We start from the raw sequence: 20,068 nt of genomic DNA, 5'->3' as shown, positions 1-20,068 counted from the left end.
AATCTGAACTTTGTCAGTGGCCCTTGTGTCAGTCAGGGTTCTGCCAGAGAAACAGAACTAACAGGAGAGAGATGTGTGTGGGGGAATTGACAAATCTAAAATCCAGAGGGCAGGCTAGTAGGCTGGAAACCCTTAGGCGGGAGCTTCTCCTGCCACCCACAGGCAGAATTTCTTCTTCTTTAGGGAAATCTCAGTTCTTCTCTTAAGGCCTTTCAACTGATTAGGCCAGGCCTACCTAGATTACCTAAAATCATCTCTTCTACTTAAAGCCAATTGATGGTAGATGTTAATCATGTCTACAAAATATCTTCACAGCGACACCTAGATTAGTGTTTGATTGAGTAACTGGGGTCTGTAGCCTTAACCAAGTGGATACATAAAACTGAACATCACAGCTCCTCATTGGTTTCTCCCTCTCAATGGCTCTTCCCCTCCCCTTCATCCTGTGTGTCAATGGATCTCAAGCCAGGAGCCACATCAGGATCACCCGGAGGGCTTTATACACACACACACACACACACACACACACACACACACACACACGTAAACACAAACACACACACTACTCCCACCATATTGCTCCAGGGTTATCTATCTCCAATGCCTATCTAATCATACTACTTTAAAATCTGTACCTCATCATTAAATATATGGTACAGCCCAAATTCCTCAGCTATACTTCCAAAGCCTCAAGATTTGGCCCTAATCTCTCCTAGTTTCAACTTCTGACACTCTTACCCACAGACACAACAGTTACCTCTGGCTCCTCCTTATCAGCCTTGTCCATGCTTTTATTACTCCAGGGGTTACAAAGTAAATTCCTACAGAGGCCAAGCAGATAATTTAAACATGTGAGTTTAAACATGTGAGTTTGGGTGGTGTGAGACAATAGAAAATGTTGCTGGGTGGAGCTGACCTGACTGGAATGAGATTTGTGAGGCAAGGCAACTGGGGTAGGAAATGGGATTGAGCAGACATAAAGGAAGCAGAATATAGGTGTTACAGCCACTGTTGGTTCCCCATTCTCAGGAAGTCACGCAGCTTCAGTGGATAGTTTCCTTACTGTCATTACCCACCGAGAGTGACTTTCTATGACAAGTGCCTGTTGACATTCCCTGGGGACTTTGGCTACAAGAAAATGCTCAGCCTACCTCAGGACAGGCTGCCAAGTGTCAGGGAATTAACATCCCTTTGATTACTCATCAACCAAAGAGAGATGGGAGCTGGCAGATAAACAACCCTGTTTCTTGCCTCTGAGGCACATTCCACAGTCTCTTAGAGGCTCCTCAGTGGGAATGCACCCCAGTTGCCCACAGAGGTAACCTGCTCAGTTACACCCCCTTCATTGGCATCCTCTGTTCCCTATCTCACTTCCTCTCTGTCACAGTGCTGCCTGGGATCACCTCCCAAATAAGCTGCCCCCAAATCCCCATCTCAGGGTCTGCTTCTTTTCTCATTTTTTTTAACTGAAGTACAGTTGATTTACAATGTTGTGTTAATTACTGCTGTACAGCAAAGTGATTCGTTGATACACAAATATACATTCTTTTTCATATTCCTTTCCATTATGGTTTATCCCAGGATATTGAATATAGTTCCCTGTGCTATAGAGTAGGACCTTGTTGTTTATCCAGTCAGGGTCTGCTTTTGGATGTGGTGGAGGATGATCCAAACCAAGACAGTACGCTAGACATGCATAACAGTGGGAAGCAGGAGAAGTCTCAAAGAGGAAGCATCCAGAGGTTGGAGGGTCAACACAACCGTTTAATGGAGTCTGAGTGACAGGGGAGAGGGCCTACGCACCTTCCTCTGGGTATGTTCAGCCCAGCTGGACCCGAAACCTCCACAGAGGGCACTATATAGATGATTTTACTGAACTATTTACCTTACCCAACTTTCACTTAATTTGTACTTCCACCTTAGAAAATTTAGATGGAATTGAGGTTTAACTCTAAGAAATTTACGTTAAACAGACTCAAAACCTAACTTGATAAAGCTGGGCCATAAAAATATTGTTCCTGCAAATAAACAGAAACTTTTCCTTTCCCATCTGAAGTCAGATGAAGAGGAAATAAATTAGAAGGTGGCGAGTGTTCTGCATCTCAACCATTGTTTATGGCCCTCTTTCCTTAGCTATTCTAAATCATGCATTGCCGCTAAGGGTCATAAAGATATCACTTTCTCCACTCAGCAAGAGAAATGAGAGGTGAGGAAGGAGAATGTTATTTTGCAGGAAGGGAAACAGAGCTCTGGAGATTTATCTGGGCCTGCCTCAGAGGAACTGGCTGACCAGGAAGTTTACATTCAGAGCATCAGAATTCCAGGCATTTGCTTAACCTAGAAGGCCCAGAAATGGATGAGATGCCAGGCCTTCTGCAAACACAGTCACAGCCAGATCACTAGTATCTTCCAATTAAGTGATATTACACAGCTCTTCCCCACTGAGAAATTTGTAGATATGTGATTGCTAGCAATCTCCAACCAAGAGTTTTCTGAAAGACTGATATTAATAAAAATTCAGTCCAAGCCATGGACACATTTAAATAGCATCTACTCTGTGTAGGCGCTGCAGTAGTAGAAGGTGTGGGACATCCATAGGTGTCCAGGTGGTTAATGAAGGCAACCAGCTTTCTGTGAGGGGACTGCTTACCTCCTCTGCCCACTCAGTGCACCAAATCTTGGCAGCAATTGCAATTCTGGAACTTCCTTTATGAATTAGCTATATTTAATGAGACCTAGAGGGATTCATTAACAGAGGACTTTGTGAAGAAAACAAAAGGTTCATTCAAATAATTGAATCTACCTTTAGTAGCAATTAAAATATGTGTTCCTCTATATATTTGTGTGATAATATAAAAATCCTAGTCATGCACATGCTGTATATATTTGTGATATGTATATCTAAAACTCTGAGAACTCCCATACCTTGATCACTTTGTATGGGCCAAGTACTGTGCTAAGCATTTCCTATTCATGAACTCAGTTAATACTAACAAAACCCTATGCAGTAGCTATTATTACCATCATTTTGAAAATCAGGACAATGAGGCTTGGAGAGATGAATCAACTTGCCCAATGACACACAACCAAGAAGTGGTAGAGATTGGATTTACACCCATACACAGTGATTCAAAAGCCCATGCTCTTAATTACTATATTAAAAAAATTAATTTACGAGCTCTCCTCACATTATTTAACTAGATGCACAGACTTGGATTTAGAGATTTACTTAATCTTTGAAACGAGATTATAAGGCCCTCAAGAGAAGATAGCTATTCATTCTTTTCTAATTAATTAACAGACATTATTGAACGTTTGTTAGATACAGAGAACACTATACCACATACCCAGGAAACAAAGGTAAATAGGACAGAAAGCCTTTCTTACACTGAATTTTATTTATATCTATCTATATCTGTATCTGCATCTGCACCTATACCTGTACCTATGTTTTTAACCAGAGAAACTAGTGTAACTCACATAGAGTTGACAGGAAATGGTCAAGCAACAAAACCTAGGCTCCCGGGGCCAAGGAAGATGTTTAATGCTTCCTCAGTATATCATAAAGGGGGCAATTTCTGGGTAGTACGGAGATGTTTGATGTTGTACTATAGAGAAAAAGGAGAGTATATTTGTTAAATATTCTGGCTCTGGAATCAGACAGACCTTGTTTCAAGCCATGGCTTCAACAGTGTGATCTTAAACAAGCTACTTAACACCTCTGTATTAGTTTCCTAGTGCTGCCATAACAAATGACCACTAACTGGGTGGCTTAAAATAACAGAAATTTCTTCTCTCGTAATTCAGGAGGCCAGAAATCCTAAGTCAAGGTGTTGGCAGGGTTGGTTCTTTCTGCAGGCTCTGAGAACCGGTCCCATGCCTCTCTCCTGACTTCTGGGGGTTGCTGGCAATCCTTAGCTTTCCTCAACTTACAGCTGCATCACTCCAATCTCTGTTTTTACAGGGACTCTTCTCTCTGTGTCTCTGTGTGCCCTCTCCTATGATGACTCCTGTCCTTGGATTAGAGGCCCACTCTACTCTTGTATGACCTCATCTTAACTAATTACATTTGCAAAGGCTCTATTTCTAAATGAAGTCACATTCTGTAGTTCTGGGTGGACATGAATTTGGCGAAGACACTATTCAATCTACTACACCCTCTAAGCCTCAGTTTCCTCACCTGTAAAATGTGGGTAACAGTATTACTTCCCTTATGAAGTTATTGTAAAAGTTAAATGAAAGAATACATGTACAGTCCCAGTACGTAGTAAGAAGTCAACAAATGTTAGTAATAAATAACAGCTGTAACCTTAATGACCAGCCTGAGATATCTTCCTACCATAAGACAGAGCAGGCTCCATGGCCACTCTGAGCAGAGTAAAGACCTAAGGCAGATAGATAGAGGAATTGGGGATGACAGGTAGCTGGAGTGTACTCTATATATTTACGTTATTTCAGTGTGTTGCATTGCATGAGCTGAGGGATAAACCATTTCAAAACAGGAACAACACAGTCATGTAAGTAAGGCATTGGTCAACTGTACACCAAGTGTGGAGACTGAACAACCACAGATAGACCAGCTAAATTCTCTACAATTAATATAATAGCTCTTTTACAAAGAAGGGGCCAATTTGCACTGGCATGGATTATAGAATAGAAAAGAACCACAAGAAGAGAATGTAAGTGACCCGGTGTTTCAGTTATCTATTACTTCATAACCACCCACCCCAAAGTTTAGTAGCTTATAACAACCATAATCATTTATTCTCTGGAAGAGATTGTGTAAAACTAGTGTTAGTTCTTTAAATGTTTGGTAGAATTCTCCAATGAAACTATCTGGGCCTGGAGATTGCTGTTTGGGGAAGCCTTTGATTACAAATTCAATTTCTTTAATGGTTATAGATCTATTCATATTGTCTGTTTCATCTTGGTGAGTTTTGGTAGTTTGTGCTTTTGTGAGGAATTAGTTCATTTCCTCTAAACTGTTGATTTCATGAATGTAAAGTTATTCATAGGGGTTGTGGGATCTGTACTAATATTCTATTTCATTACTGATATTGGTGATTCGCATCTTCTCACTTTTTATCTGTATCAGTCTTGTTAGAAGTTTATCTATTTTATTGATTTTTTAAAAATAACTGGCTTTTTGATTCATTGATTTTCTCTGTTCTTTTCCTATTTTCAACTTCATGTACTTCTGTTCCTTATTATTTCCTTCCTTATGCTTGATTTGGACTATTTTGCTCTTGTTTCTCTAGTTTCTTGAAGTAGTTGTTTATTGACCTGACACCTATCTTCTTTTCTGATGTAAAAATTTAGTGCTATAAATTTCTCTCTCAGTACTGCTTTAACTGCATCCCACATATTTTGATATGTTGTCTTTTCATTTTCATTATGCTCTGCTTTTTATTTTCTTTGAGACTTCCTCTTTGACCCATCAATTATTCACATGTGTTTTTCTTATTGGAGTATAATTGCCTTACAATGTTGTGTTAGTTTCTGCTACACAACGAAGTGAATCAGCTATATGTATACATATGTCCCCTCCCTCTTGGACCTCCCTCCCATCCCCCCCCCAACCCGCCCATCTAGGTTAGGGGTCCCCAACACCCGGGCCATGGACTGGTACTGGTCCAAGGCCTGTTAGGAACCAGGCCGCACAGCAGGAAATGAGCAGCGGGCAAGCGAGCGAGTGAAGCTTCAACTGCTGCTACCCATTGCTCCCCATCACTCGCATTACTGCCTGAACCATCCCCCCCGATTGCTCACATTACTGCTTGAACCATCCCCCCACCCCCAGTCCGTGGAAAAACTGTCCTCCACGAAACCGATCCCCGGTGCCAAAAAGGTTGGGGACTGCTGATCTAGGTCATCACAGAGCACTGAGCTGAGGTCCCTGTGCTATACCGCAGGTTCCCACTAGCTATCTATTTTACATATGGTAATGAATTTATGTCAAACCTAATCTCCCAATTCATCCCACCCTGTGTCCACACGTCCATTCTCTACGTCTGCATCTCTATTCCTGCCCTGGAAATAGGTTCATCTGTACAATTTTTCTATGTTCCACATATATGTGTTAATATATGATATTTGTTTTTCTCTTTCTGACTTACTTCACTCTGCATGACAGACTCTAGGTCCATCCATGTCTCTGCAAATGACCCAATTTCATTTCTTTATATGGCTGAGTAATATTCCATTGTATATATGTGCCACATCTTCTTTATCCATTCATCTCTTGATGGACACTTAGGTTGCTTCTGTTCCCTGCCCAGACAAGAGGGGGTTAAAGCAGTGGCTGATTACGGTTCTATTGCTTGCTCAGGCCAGGGAGAAGGAGAGGTACGGTTGTCATAATTGGAATGCAGGGCGAGCCTGAGGCCGCAGAGGCCAGCGTGACGTTGCAACAGCCTGAGGCGTGCCGCGTGTTCTCCTGGGGAAGTTGTCGCTGGATCTCGGGACCCTGGCAGTGGCGGGCTGCACAGGCTCCTGGGGGGGTTTGGATAGTGACCTGTGCTCGCACACAGGCTTCTTGGTGGCAGCAGCAGCAGCATTAGCGGTTCACAGCCGTCTCTGGGGTCCAAGCTGATAGCCTCGGCTTGCACCCATATCTGGAGCTTGCTTAGGCAGTGCTCTGCCTTCTGTGGGCACACGGGGAAGGAATCCCCTCTCCTTGAGCACCCTGAAACAAAGGTCTCCTGCCTCTCCGGCAGGTCAAGACTTTTTCCCGGACTCCCTCCTGGGTAGCTGTGGTACACTAGCTCCCTTCAGGCTGTGTTCACACAGCCAACCCCAGTCCTCTCCCTGGGATCTGACCTCCGAAGCCCGAGCCTCAGCTCCCAGCCCCCGCCCGTCCCGGCAGGTGAGCAGACAAGGCTCTCAGGCTGGTGCGTGCTGGTTGGCACTGATCCTCTGTATGGGAATCTCTCCACTTTGCTCTCTGCACCCCTGTTGCTACGCTCTCCTCCGTGGCTCCGAAGCTCCCCCCGTCCGCCACCCGCAGTCTCCACCCATGAAGGGGCTTCTAGTGTGTGGAAACCTTTCCTCCTTCACAGCTCCCTCCCAGAGGGGCGAGTCCCATCCCTATTCTTTTGTCTCTGTTTTTTCTTTTTTCTTTTGCCCTACCAGGTACGTGGGGAGTTTCTTGCCTTTTGGGAGGTCTGAGGTCTTCTGCCAGCGTTCAGTAGGTGTTCTGTAGGAGTTGTTCCACATGTAGATATATTTTTGACGTATTTATGGGGAGGAAGGTGATCTGCACGTCTTACTCCTCCACCATCTTGAAGGTCTCCTCATCTTTTTTTCTCAAACCATTTTCTTTCTCCCAACTTCCTGGTTTCTGGATTCCTGGCTCTGTACTTCATACCTACTTTGCACTTCTTGCCCCTTTGGTTTGGCAAAATTTTGGATTCCTCCTCTTGGTTTCTTGGTCATCAGCCTTGTGCTTAGCTTTAAGCCTAGTTTGCTTCTCTCACCTCCCCAGCCTTGGATGAGAAAAATCCCTGCCCCAACCCCAGTCTAGAGGGACTCCTGTGGTGGTGTATGAAGATGGAGTTCCATTGCTCGCTGACTCAAGCTCTCATTCATTCTCTCTTCTCTCCCTCTCCCTCTCTCTCTTCCACAAACTGTCTGTGACCTTTATTAGTGCATGCAGCAGGAGAGGTGGTGGCTCACTGTGTTTCTCTGGTTTGGAGCAGGAAGAGAACGGTTTCCAGGCTGCAAAGTCCTGAACCAGCCCCACTGCCATACACACACCTTTCCCAAAGGACAAACAGCATGGTCATGCATATTGCAAAGAGAATAAGAGATCCAAACAACCTCCTCCATCCTACCTCTCCCCCACCTTCTGCATCCAGTGAGAACAGTACAGAACTTTGTTCTTTAGCCATTTGAGTTTCAAGCCTGCTCTGTGGGGGCTACATTTGCACTGAATGAAAATATTCATTAATATATTTAATTCTCATCCTGAATATCTTTTTGTTTCATTTTTGTCTGTTTAGTGGGCTGAGACCGAGTCTGACTTTTTCTGTATATCTTCCTGGTTCAGCATCACATATAAATGGGCACTTAATAAGTGATTTTGGTCATGATGGCATAACTAAATCTTTTTGTATTGGAAATTACACATGACTTGACTCAAGGGCTGGTCTAGTCTAATTGTGTTTGTGTTCATTTTCTTGCTTTTTCCTTTATCTTGCCTAATCCTGTCTCAGCAAAGTGGGCTTTAAATTCCAAGAAGGCTCACATGGGATTTCAGTCCCAATACCCTCTGTTGGTTGACCAAGGACAAGGAATTAAAAATATGTATATATATGATCCACCTGAAGTGGGTATATAATGATCCAGCCTTTAATGTATTCAAACCACTAATACTGTCACTCCTAGTGAGAGTAGAAGGAAGGACTGCTGTTATTCTACTTAAGAGGCCTCCACTTGTTTCCACAGCCAGCACCTAGAGAATGTCTTGTCTTTAAGGAAAGCTTTTATTCTTTGGAAAGACTCCAGCTTATTGTTCTTACTGAAAAAAACAGATCCAGCTTTGGGAGGCAATGCCTATTGTCTGGAGGTGAAAGCTGCTCTACATATTAGCCTGACCTAGAGGCTGAAAAAGAGGACAAGGGGACTTTACCTTTGACAACAAATTTACATGTTCCCCAAGGAAACATTGAGCCACATGTTAGTCATGCAAACTCACAGACATATGTGGCCACAAGGATAAACAGCTATTTAAATGGGTGACTCCAGGATACCAGGTTTCTCTTTAACGCTAAAGATAAATGTTGCTAATTATCCCATTTTATTATTTTCCATGGTTTACTTCTATGCTATGTATAGCACAGTAGTCACTAGCCATATGCGGTTATTGAAATTTAAAGTAATTAAAATTAGATAAAATCCACTTCCCAAATCTAACTAGCCACATTTAATGTGCTCAGTAACATGTGGCTAGTGACTAGGTATTGGAGAGTGCAGATATAGAACATTTCCATCATCACAAAACGTTCTATTGAGCAGTGCTAGTCTACCTTAAAGCACATCGAGGTAAACCTATTCACTATAGACTGGAATTTGGTTTTTATACCTTGCCTAGTACCCCAGAGTATAAATGATGAGTTAGGTAGTCAACTGACAAGGTACCACAGGCATAGAGAGGCTCTAGAACAACCCATTGTATCTGGAAAATTCTGGCAAGAGGCTAGCTCTGATTGAATCCTTTCCAGATTTAGTCTTCTGTTGATGGTCATTGCAGACCTCACACAATCATAAAACTTGCAGCTTCTAGAGATGCCTTCACCCAAGCATGGGGCTGGTTGGAGTGAGGGTGTTGGTGAACTCATGTATCTCTGCCATTCAGTCTTGTAACTTGCCTTTGTTATCTCTTCACACCCTTCTATAATAATATTTTACATTTTACACTTCACACATTTAAGGAATGTGGTAAACAGTCCAACAGAAACCTGGAGAGAGAATTTTGTTGAACTCACAGAGAATGGACGTGTGACAAGAATAAGAGGGGGAAAAATGTGGCTTTCACCTAATTGAGCTTACCACTCCCTCATGATAAGTTACTCCTTCAAGTTCGGACCTCTTTTAAATACAAATATGCTACCTGTGCAAAGAAACACAATGAGTGTGTAATACTCAATAACACATCAGTGTCGCTTAATTCATCAGATGCCTTTATAGAGGAGCAAGAACCAGGGGGAATTATGCAGTGAACAAATAAAGCTTAATGATGAAGTGACAGAGAAAGGTCTGTGTTCTTTACTGGTAACTCTTCTAGGAGAAGACTTGTGGTTCTATCCTTTCTTTCCCCTTTCGTTTCCTTAACTTAAATAACAGCTTCAGTGTTCAAGCACAAATTCTTCTTAAAGACAGGAATTAATAGTCTCCTATTCACTTTTATCCTCCTCAACTGCCCTTTTTCAGCTTCCCCTCTGCTAGCTCTGCCCACTGGAGTTGGCGAGTACAGTCAGCTCCTTTTTCACAGGCTGGACCCTTTCCAATGCCAGCCTTTATGCCCAGTGTTAGATGTGGCGCCTTAAGAATACTTTGCCATCTCTAATTTCCCCCACCAGGCTTTCATTTCCTGGCACCTTTAAGGTGCCACTCCTCCTTGTACAGCAGGTGGACTCCTCATTTAAAAAAAAATCGATGTGCTCTTTAAATAAGAATTTCAGAAATCAAATTATTTTCTGTGAAATCAGCAAGCTCTGTTTGCCAGGGCTCCCCATTACACAGAATCTGTCATATGAAGATATCTGTTATTCTCCCTGTGGGAAAACAACAACAACACAACTTTCTACTGATACTCAGAAGAAGGAAGGTTCTTCTCAAAGGGGACATGATGAACTGAGCTATACTGATGTACTACTTGTGTTGGATACTAAATGCATTACTCTGCACATGGCACTTATTTGGATAAAAGGGGACACGACTGCAGAGGAGATACTTCCAGTGGGGAGAACAGAATCAACTTCCCACACCTTGGCAAACATTTGATTAGAAGCTCAAACCCACCCTTTTTCCTCAAGCCCTCCTCCCAGCCTGGTAGATACCTGGGACAGCACTCTCCTCCAGCCAAGAGGGAAGGAAATGAAACACCAGTCCACAGTGGCTGAGATTTTGAGCGTAGTTTGCCCCCAATGCTATTAGCACCTCTTTCCCCTGTTTCATGAGGCAAAGAGGTCCTCTGTGCCAAAGGGGTGGGGAATGGAGAACAGGGATGGAAAGGGGAGTTTATGTCCTACTTTCCATTTCTGCTCTGCAGTGCCGTTTCCACACTTAAGTAAATAGCAGGCTAACAGAGGAGCAGTGATTTGAGCCAGTGTGCTTCAAACAAAATGGCTTTCCTTTGCATTGCTTAAGTAACATTTTCTGAGCTCCGGCTAAAGATAAACAGTATGGCTCACTATATGCTGGACTACTCAACAGAGACAATCACTGATGCTGTTAAAATCAGTATTTGAAAGAAAGCTTAAGGGATTTTAGGAAATGCATCCATAGAATTGCAGCTGTTACACTGTAATAAATAGTTTGGCAGCTAGTGGCTTGTTGCTATCAACATAAGAAAACCACTTTGTAATGGTTAGCAACAAGCCTGGGAAATGATTTTTCCTTCGTCCGAATTCTATTACTTTTGGTCCTTTTGTTTTTAGTTTTAAAGGCTAACAGAGAACTCTGCATATCAAGTTATCAAATGTGTGTTTAAGATTACTGAATCTATCACAGAAGTCTTTAAAAATGTGACCCACATTTACCCTCTCCTTGCGGCCTAGTGGAGCCCGGTAACCCCACGCCTCACCAGATTCTGCTGTGCACTTCAGAATTATGCCCAACCTGCTCCACACAGAGGACAGAGGCATCATGCTCTTAGCTGGATTCCTAATTGTATTTCTCCTTTTTCAATAAAGCAGTGAAACTTCTTTGCTGTACTGTATATAGCAAAACAAGTACTTCTTTACTTATTTCTCTTCTTCTTCATGACAAAGGACCCTGAAGGTCACACAGAAAATTAAGCAGAAAGATTGAGGTTGAAGCAAACTGTACTTCTCCTTGTAGCACTCTTCACACTTATCACTATGTCTGTTTCTCCCAACAGATTGGGCTTGAGCTCCCCAGGAGACCTTGAGATAAGGATCAGAGTACAAGTACTTTATTTGGGAAATAATCTTTGAAAACACCGACAAAAGAGTAGGGAAGTGAGACAGGGCAAAACAAGACAGCCTATAAAAGCTCCATTATCAAGCCAACTACACTGGGCTTCATCAGTGGGGACCTACCAGAGCCAGTGTAGAGAGGGAGGGAGGTGGGCTGTTTTTTACCCGCTCCTGTCAATCATGATTGAGGGCTGCACCTAAGGAACATTAATTTCCATCACTTCTGAGATTTCCTACACTCAGGCAAGAGGGCTCTGACAACCAGAGAAAGACCCCAGGCAATGAAATACACATGCTGACAATCGCAAGTGGGACCCATAGGCACTGAAATAGTAAAGACAAGGTACATTCCCACCAACAGTGTAGGAGGGTTCCTTTTATCTCCATACCCGCTCCAGCATTTATTGTTTGTAGACTTTGTGATGATGGCCATGCTGACCAGTGTAAGGTGATACCTCATTGTAGTTTTGATATGCATTTCTCTAATAATTAGCGATGTTGAGCATCTTTTCATGTGCCTTTTGGCCATCTGTACGTCTTCTTTGGAGAAATGTCTATTTAGACCTTCTACCCATTTATTTGATTGGGTTGTTTGTTTTTTTGATATTGAGCTGTATAAGCTTTTTGTATATTTTGGAAATTAATCCCTTGTCGGTCATACTGTTTGCAAATATTTTGTCCCATTCTGTTGGCTGTCTTTTTGTTTTCTTTATGGGGTTCTTTTTGCTGTGCAAAAGCTTTTAAGTTTAGTGAGGTTCCATTTGTTTATTTTTGTTTTTATTTCCATTACTCTAGTAGACAGATCCAAAAAGATATTTCTGTGATTTATGTCAAAGAGTGTTCTGCCTATGTTTTCCTCTAGGAGTTTTACAGTATCCAGTCTTACATTTAGGTCTTTAATCCATTTTGAGTTTATTTTTGTGTACGGTGTTAGAGAATGTTCTAATTTCATTCTTTTACATGTAGCTGTCCAGTTTTCCCAGCACCACTTACTGAAGAGACTCTCCTTTCTCCACTGTATGGTCTTGCCTCCTTTGCTGTAGATTAATTGACCATAGGTGCTTGGGTTTATTTCTGGGCTTTCTATCCTGTTCCATTGATCTGTATTTTTGTTTTTGTGCCAGTACCATACTGTTTTGATTACTATAGCTTTGTAGTATAGTCTGAAGTCACGGACCCTGATCCCTCCAGCTCAGTATTTCTTTCTCAAGATTGCTTTGGCTATTTGGAGTTTTTTGTGTTTCCATACAAATTAAAAAAATTTTTTTGATCTAGTTCTGTAAAAAATGCCATTGGTAATTTGATAGGGATTGAATTGAATCTGTAGATTGCGTTGGACAGTATAGACATTTTGACAATATTGATTCTTCCAATCCAAGAACACGATATATCTTTCCATCTGTTTGTGTCATCTTCGATTTCTTTTCTTATCGTTTTCAGAGTACAGGTCTTTTGCCTCCTTAGGTAGATTTATTCCTATGTATTTTATTCTTTTTGATGTGATGGTAAATGGGATTGTTTCTGTAATTTCTTTTTGATCTTTTGTTGTTAGCGTATAGAATGTAAGTTGGTACAGCCACTATGGAGAACAGTATGTAGTTTCCTTAAAAAACTAAAAATAGAGCTACCATGTGATCCTGCAATCCCACTCCTGGGCATATATTCAGAGAAGAACATAATTCGAAAAGATACATGCACCCCAATGTTCATTGCAGCACTATTTACAATAGCCAAGACACGGAAGCAACCTAAATGTCCATCTACAGATAAATGGATAAAGAAGATGTCGTATGTGTGTATATATATATATATATATATATATATATATATACACATATACAATCGAATATTACTCAGCCATAAAAAAAGAAAGAAATAATGCCATTTTCAGCAACATGGACAAAGACAAATATCATATGATATCACTTATGTGTGGAATATAAAAAAATGATACAAATGAACTTATATACAAAACATAAATAGACCCACAGACATAGAAAACAAACTCATGGTTACCAAAGGAAAGGAATAAATTAGGAGGTTAACATATACACACTACTATATATAAAATAGATAATCAACAAGGACCTACTATATAGCACAGGGAACTTTACTCAGTAATCTGTAATAACCTATATGGGAAAAGAATCTGAAAAAGAAGAGATATATGTATAACTAATTCGCTTTGCTGTACACCTGAAATTAACACAACATTGTAAATCAACTATACTCCAATATAAAATTTAAAATTTTTTTTAAAAAAGGAAAGTACATATAGGTATTTTTTAAAAGTTAACTCATTTGGCAAACAAATCTTATGCAAAATGTTCACCATATAAAACATGTACAAAAAAACAATTTTTCAAAAGGAGAAAAAAGTTGTGCATTCTATGAATTTCCATTTACATGTAGAATCTCCTTCTCATGTAAACTATCACAGTAATACTTTAATTTGTATAATTAAAGCAGTTATAGATAAAAATCATAGATTTAACTTTTTTCCTGCAAAAAATTAAAATTAAAAAGAATTTTTAAAAGACAAGGTACAGGGCAGACCATGGACAGCATCTGCTACTGCCTCAAGCCCCCTTGCTTTCCTGCGTATCCACCAGCAGATGCTCAACAAACGTTTGTTGTCCGGCTGACTTTGCATCCTGCATTACCACATCCTACACTCCACTATAACTAGTATTTGTTTCCTCTATTAAAAGGCCATGCATTTGACCAGTTAGTTCTCAATTCTCAATACCTATGTACAAAAGAAGAAAATAAGAAATCCCTAGTGGGATTGAGGTGGAGGGAAAACAATGCTGGAACCCTTCATTTGAACACCACTATCTACTGCCACTATTTCCTATTCACTGGAGATAAGGTCTATGAGATTTTCTTTGTTCTCCCTATGGTAAATATTTACCAAGAATAATCACCTGCACTACTGTAAGAACTGAAACGGTGTTAGGAACAATGATGGCGTCTTGCCTTCCTCCTCAGGCCCTTACTAAGAAGCAGTCCTGGCAAGAGGAATGCTTTCCAATAACTTGAAAAGTATAAATCCCAGATAGAACAAGTTAATATGAAGGTGAAGGAAGGTGTAAGCTAGTGCTAGCTCCATGTTTAATCCTCAGCTCCAGCAGACACTGGGCACAAAGTGGCTGGGTAGAAAAATGGCCACTCCTACATTATTCCCAAACTGAGACCCAATGGCCAGTGTTCACCCCACTGTCCCCAGGCCACCATTGCCATATGATACCAGCTGTTATGACTATCATCTCTTCCAGAACACTGACCTCCCTCCCGTGGGACTACTGTGCCCTTCAGGTAATCCTTTCCCTCAAAACTGCCTGTTTCAGCTAATCCTCAGCATCTGTAGAAAACAAAACAAAAAGGTCAATTCCCCCATGGCTCTGGCTTATATTCTCTTCTGTTACAACGAAATGTAGTATTAAAAACAGAAGAGAAGAGACAGATAAAGCAATACTGGGAGAGTGGGAAGATGGTTCGCAGGAAGGGAGAGAAAGAGAACAGTGCCTCTGGATTGTATTGAAACGTACACACACACACACACACACACACACACACACATGCACGAAAACACTTATGTTCTCAGAACTCCTCCATGGTACAAGGATGACATTGCTTCACAGGCAGTAAATAGACCATTTGAATTCTGTTTCCGTGAAAAGCCAAAGCACTGTGGAATTTCTTTCATCTGATATTTGATTGGTCAAGGTTCTCTTTTAACAAAACTGTACATCTATCATATTCGGGTAACTGACATTAAAATAATGGCGCTCAAAGGATCAGGTAGTGGACACTCTGATGTGGCACCCAGATCCCCCTTCAGAAGGTAGGACGGACTATTGCCCTAGCTGTTGGTAGTGCTATCAGAAGGTGGCCCTCAGCTGTCAGCCCTCTTTGAGGATTGCCTCTGCTAAAGTAAACTACCTCGCCCATGGTCATGATTCCTTTCCGGGGAGCTTGCATCAAATGTTTGGTCAATGCACAGATATAAAGGCTGGCCCCCCTTGCTCCAACTCAAGAAAACTCTGAGGGGGCATCCAAGGCTCAGAGCTCCCTGATGAGATGGGCGTAGGTATCAAGAGGTTGCATTGTAGCTTGATGCCTTCCCCTGTTCATTCCTGCTTCCTTAACCTTCTTTCCATTCCTGCTGACCCCAAGGGCTCTCCCCTGTAAACTTCCTGCATGTTAATTTCCATCTCGTAATCTGCTTCTTGGGAAACCTAATCTGTAACAGGGGCTTAAACCCTCCTAATCCATTAAAGAGTAGATTATATACAATGAAAAAATTCACTTTCTGCATATTTTATTGTACAGGGCTGCTTTGGAAATTGCTAATCAATATATGGCCATGGTCTCTTAATCAATATGGTAGATTAATTAAAGGACCGTACTTCTCAGCCATGTTGGTATAACAAGCAGGCCTGAGATCAGGTCTAGTGTGCAAGTGGAAAGAGGTAATAAAATGAAATCACACTTTTTTTCACATTCTTCCCTTTCCATATTAATACAGATAATAATAGTAGCAATAGCAAACAAGATGTATTAAGGGCTTACTGTGTGCCAGACATTGTTCTAAACACTGCATTATTTCATGTAAATTTCAAAGCAACTCTTTGAAATACATACTATTATTACCTCCACTATACAAATGAGAAAACTAAGGTATACAGAAATCACACAACTCTCATAAGTGATTTGTATCCAGGCAGTTGTATTTGAGAACCCAAACTCTTATTGATTACAGTGTAGCTGCCCCCCTAATAAAAAAGTGACTGTTAATTGAATGTCTTCCTTCCTGAATGTTACTCTGGTACATTGCCCTGGGGAGTGAAAATCTCCAAAATGTCAAACGTACAATGCAACATAACTGGGGTTGGCATTAAAAAAGTGAAGGATTCTGAAGACTGGGTCACAAAACTTGTGCAAGTCAGGTGGTTCCAGATCTCATCAGATTATTGAGTTGCCAGCTGATAGGTCATTTAAGATTATTTTTGAAAATAGATTTCCATTTTCCATGGATTTTTTGGTACATAACTTGCAAGGAGTTCAAACAACAGAGTAAAATTGATATAACAATCCCCTTCCCTTAATATTATTTATGGCTGACATCATTTTAAAAAATTGGAATAAAATCATGCTAAGCCCCATTTCATTCTAGCAATAAAAAATATTCATCCATAGATACAGGAAATATTTTTAAAGATCCCCATTTGCTTTATTAGAAAATGTATTTTCAATAAAATTTTACTTTTTATGTTTAATGGTTACAAAAATTTGTAATATATTTGTATTATTTTAATCAGTTGGGAACAACTAATTTTTATAACAATTACTCAACCCAGAAGACATTTTTAAACACTTAGAGCTTGTAGTCATAGGAAATAAAAATAATAATGATGTTCATTTATATATATTTTAGTGTAGAGAGTATAATACAGTGATTAATAAAATTCTCTCAAACACACAAGTATACGACATCAAAATAAAATCCTGTGAGGAAAGCAGAATGGAACAGGAGTTTAGTGAGATAAAGGAAGGATATAGAATTTTTGTCTGTTAAAGAAGAACTTGTTTGTGTATGCTTTAAAAGAGTGATAGCTGGTATCAAATCACTATGATATTTAGATTCCTTTGGATAATTCTGCTATCGATTGAATAATCCCCCCCCAAAATTTCTATGTTGAAACCTAACCCACAATGTGATGGTATTTGGTGGTGGGGCCTTGGGGAGGTGATAAGGTCATGAGGGCAGAACCATCACGAATGAGATCTATGCCCTGATGGAGACCCTAGAGAGCTCCGTCTTCCCTTCTCCATGTGAGGACACAGCAAAATTATGGCTGTCCATGAACCGGGACGCGGGACGTCACCAGACACGAAATCTTCTGGCACCCTGATCTTAGACTTCTCAGCTTCCCAAGCTGTGACAAATAAATTTCTGTTGTTTATAAGCCACTCAGTCTGTAGTATTTTGTTATAGTGGTCCAAACGAACTAAGACAGGTTGATGTAAGAGTTTTATTTTTAAATGTCAATATTTGTAATATACCACAAATCACATCCTTCACAGCTATTTAGGTTTAAGATTTAAAAATTTAAATGTCAACTTAAAAATGTCCTAGGGGCTACCTAGTTTTCAATGAAATTCTTTTTATTTTAGGAGGTATGCAAAAATTAAAAGTTGGAAGCCCACTAGCCAGGAACAGAGGTCTGGAATGGGGGCAGGCAGTGGGCATCTCAGCCTCATGGGGCTAATGCCCAGCCTGCTGCATTTACCAGATTCTAAAAAAATGGATAGCCTTTGTAGCATTTCTCCTTCAGAGAGGATCTGGAAAAGGTTCTGCTTTGAAGGGACTCTTGTAGAAGGAAAAGGTCTGGTTTAGAGTCAGTAGAAAAGGATGAATGATCAGCAGTGCTCTGGGTAGGAAGGTGAATTCAGTCAAACACCCTAGATATTAACGCTGAAATCCAGCTCGTGTTCTGCTCAATAAGTTTTGTGCCTTGGCATAGAGCTACTTTCACTTAGAGGAAGGAGCATCTTTCTATTTTGGACAAAGGCCCTGAATGGGTTAGCAGGAGCCATGATTGGGCCCCTGCCCATGTGAGGAGTGTAATAAACAGAAAATTTCCCAGACATGCAGATATCTGGCTGAACTCCTGAAGGCATTGATTTGGCACGCTTCTGCAGACAAAAGAAACCAGCAAAATGTTGCAACACCTCTGAAGAGGTATAAAAAATAAATCAGAACTTATTTCTATCTTTGTACCAAATGCAACGCGTTCCCAGCTGGGACAGCGTGCAGCTCTGTTCACAGCACTCAAGAAGTACATAAAGGATCAGGAGGAGGTGTAAGAAAACAAAACGCTCCAGGTGATGTGGTGAAACAGGATCCTAAATGAGCAACTCCTCAAAGAAGACAAAGTTGACAGGCAATTCTTAGGTTGGTCAGTTTTAGCCATAACAATGGAGCAAAGCTCTGTTGGTTATTCTGTCATTCAGAACTGGCAAGAGTTTGGGTATTAGCTATAACAGCAGGGCATAAACATTGGGGCAGATTCTTAGCCCTCCGGCAAATGGGTGGCCTCTAAGCCTACCCCCAAATATATGATTCTTACTTAGATTTAAGAAAGAACACTGAGTACATTTGTATTTGGGTTCTGTACATTTAAATTCTTAGTTTATAGCAGTTTCAAACAAGTGCCGATTACTCCAGGATCCCACAGTAGGGCTCCTGAGGCTGAGTGTTTCCAGGGATTTTAGTAAAACAACTCCAAGCTTTTTTTCTTACAGCTTTGCATTCTCAAGACTCAGGTGTGAACCAAGTGCTGGTCAGGCTTGGCAAGCCCACTGGAACTGCCTCTTCCCTGCAATGGCTGAGACTCTCCTACCAGGTCATCAAGAGGAACATGGAAAGCTGTTAAGAAAAAGTGCTGAGGGTTACTAAACCCTGGAGACAGCCTCTGGAGAGCTGCTGTGGGATTCTTGAACAGTTTTTATCTCAGTTGTGAAAGGCACCCTTCCTGCCTCTAGCCAATGGTGTGCTGGAGCTGGCTTGTACCAGATTAGCTGGTTGACAGCTTGAAATTGGCCACAGTGGAAGTATTTACACCATGAAAATTGCCAAATGTTACAAATCAGGGCTTTTTTTGAGAGCCAGTTGTTAAACATTTATCAGAACAGGGCAGATCCACCCAAGAAGAGACCACCATGCACTCGACAGCAGGACGGAAGATTCCAGTGCACCTGTAGAAGCTGCTAATACCCCATCAACAGCTAAGCAGGAACAATAGAGACTGTGAGGGCCAGAGGGGCAGTAGTGGCAGCCAAGGCACCCAGCAGAGTAGAGTTGTAGTCAAGCAGAAAGATGATCTGTTGTCCCCCTGGTTAGTCCAGAATTCCTATTGGCCAAGGGAAGTGGATATTTTGCAGGGCCTAAAGGCCTTAAATCAAACTGGGGCAGGGGTAGGGAGGCAGGCAGGAGCAAATGAAATCTAAGCTCACCTTATTAATGTAACACAAGGTGTTAAGAAAAAATATCTAAATCTTGAAAATAAAGTCCTTTCAATGTCATATTGGGGCAAGCTTACTAAGGATTGTCTACTTATCTACAGGAATGTACCTTTGTTTGATTTTGCTATTTACTATTAATCACTGCCTCAAATTGTGTGAAATAACATGTTAACTTGCAGATCTTTTCCAGTTACAATGCAAATAATTTCTATCCAATTGAAAAGGAAGTCCCAACGGTTACGGTGTTTTATTGTCCTGTAGAACATAAATTAGTTTTGTATCTAATAGCAATTTATTTTAATATCCTTTTTAAATGCCTATAAATACTCAGTCCCTCAAAAATGCTCTTTCAACCAGCTTTTACCATGTTACCAATT

The sequence above is a fragment of the Physeter macrocephalus genome, chromosome 21, assembly GCF_002837175.3.
Source record: "Physeter macrocephalus isolate SW-GA chromosome 21, ASM283717v5, whole genome shotgun sequence".
NCBI lineage: Eukaryota > Metazoa > Chordata > Mammalia > Artiodactyla > Physeteridae > Physeter > Physeter macrocephalus.
Note: the sequence above shows the minus strand (reverse complement) of the source record.